The sequence below is a fragment of the Daktulosphaira vitifoliae genome, unplaced genomic scaffold, assembly GCF_025091365.1.
Source record: "Daktulosphaira vitifoliae isolate Bord-2020 unplaced genomic scaffold, ASM2509136v1 Scaffold_1, whole genome shotgun sequence".
Classification (NCBI taxonomy): domain Eukaryota; kingdom Metazoa; phylum Arthropoda; class Insecta; order Hemiptera; family Phylloxeridae; genus Daktulosphaira; species Daktulosphaira vitifoliae.
In genome coordinates, this window is record NW_026099572.1 from 43,066,059 (window position 1) to 43,068,298 (window position 2,240).

Genomic DNA, 2,240 nt, shown 5'->3' on the forward strand with positions numbered 1-2,240 from the left:
TGTTTTTTAACACATGACTACATTGTTATGAATGTGCCATTATTTTACTGTGCAAATACACTATACGTCTAATTATATTAAATGATTTTAGCATATTTTTTTAAAATTAAAAATAATTTTCAAGTAATTCTTAATGCGCAATAATAAAAATACAGTAATCTATCTATTGGTTTTTTATCTCAATAAAACGCTAGATATCTCGCAGAATGACAATCCATACATGAATATACAAAGAAGATTTTAAGCACAACTTTCATTTTATTTCCGTTTCAATGACTTATGAATATATATATGTAAAATCTAAAGGCTTAATACGGACACGGCGTTGACGACGTGAGAAAAATAACCCATTGTATTCATAACTCGGGCTCATAATTAAGATTTTACCCGCGGTTTCCTATAAACATATGACGCATATTATTCAAATGTACTAGACATACAAATTGTACATTTATATATTCAAGGGTCCCCGTTATAATTATATAGTCGTACACAGGACAAAGACACAAACTAATATCTATTGTTCTTGTAAAATTAGAACGATTGTATTAAATATATATACGGGATGGGATCACGGCAACATAGTTTTGTGGACGAGTTTTCGTTGTATTTATTAATAATGCGGTGAGACATTATACAGATATTTCCACGTACTACGCATAAGGCACAACAGCCTAGAGCCAGTACCTTTCTTTTTGATATTTTAATATCACAAAGTCAACTCATAAGAGAAGAAAAAATATTAAATAACAATTGCCGGAATAGTTAAGTCTTACGGTCATCGATAAATCAGTAATACATAGTAATGCCACGTTTTTATGTATACTGAACATAATACTGTATACGTTTTATATCCATCTGTACGTTACAGGTCCATGTGTACCTTCTGATCTGATCGATCGACTAAGGCCAATCGTGACTCGCGATGAGACGTGTTTCTCGTTCGGTCACGTCCGACGGTGTTATTTGAGTAAAATACATAAAATATTACACATCTCCTTAGAATTTATCATAATATATTACACATTTATGTATGTAATTTTTCTTCTCGCAATTTAAAGTATTCAAAGCACGTGTAATGCATGCGCTAAAAAAACCAAGCCCACCGATACTATTAATGATTATTCTATTTATTTTATTAATCACACAGTACCGAGTAACCACATGATTCTAACTTATTTTCCGTTTAAATTTATTTCGGGTATGATTAATAAAATTGCAACATAACAATTTTTTATGTTAATATAAGTATTGGGACTAATGGTGTCATCTTTAACCTTATAGAAATTATTAGCGTTTCATCACTTATGAGTTGCCCATTAGTATCTATACAGACTATAATAAAAAGCGATCATAACAAATGAAACATTACTAGAATCGAAATAACATTGTGGGATGTGTTTTAGCAAAACACCAAGTATCGCAGTTGAAGTGAGGTAATACAAGAGGTAAGCTAATGGTGGCAACGATAACACGAAAGCTAATCATTTGTTTGTGGTAGATAGCGGACAGTTCCGATTATTCCATCAAACAGATCACGCAATGTGGTCGACTTGATAGGCTGTTGCGCACCCAGCCGTTTTCAAGAGAATCAAAGTGTTAGAACGCGTAACAGTTGGACGTACATCTTTTTATTGCATAAAATATTCACTCGGTCACTTCGGATCAATTGTATCCAATTTACGAGAATAGTATAACACACTGATATCTATTATTGAGGCTACTAATGTGGAGCGTACCACACATAATAAACTAGAAATATGTTTACCGTGTATAAATAAATACATGCCAACAGATTTCTTTAACGTTTGCTAGTAACCGTTTTACACATATGCGGTTTGTTCGTTAAATTCGTGTTAACGGTTCAGCTACAGACAACATGCTGCGCTTATACGAAAAATTAAAAAAACGAACAACAGGTATTGTTCAATTTTATAGCAGTCCGAAATTACCAAGTGTACACTCAAAAAAATTTTTATGTCCAGTTACATTATAAGAGCATAAGAGTTCTACACATTACACATGAACTGTATTTGATACTAAGAGAATCTACTTTGAATATTTACGACTTTTTCAGGCTTTAGTAACATGATAATTACGACTTCAAACTATTCAAATTAATCAGTAAAGTAGCGTATTCTAACGGGGAATAATATTTCTCTAAAACAAAAATTAGGAATTTTTTTTTTTTTGTTCAAACAAAAAAAATTTAATCGATATGACTGTACCTCAAAACCATA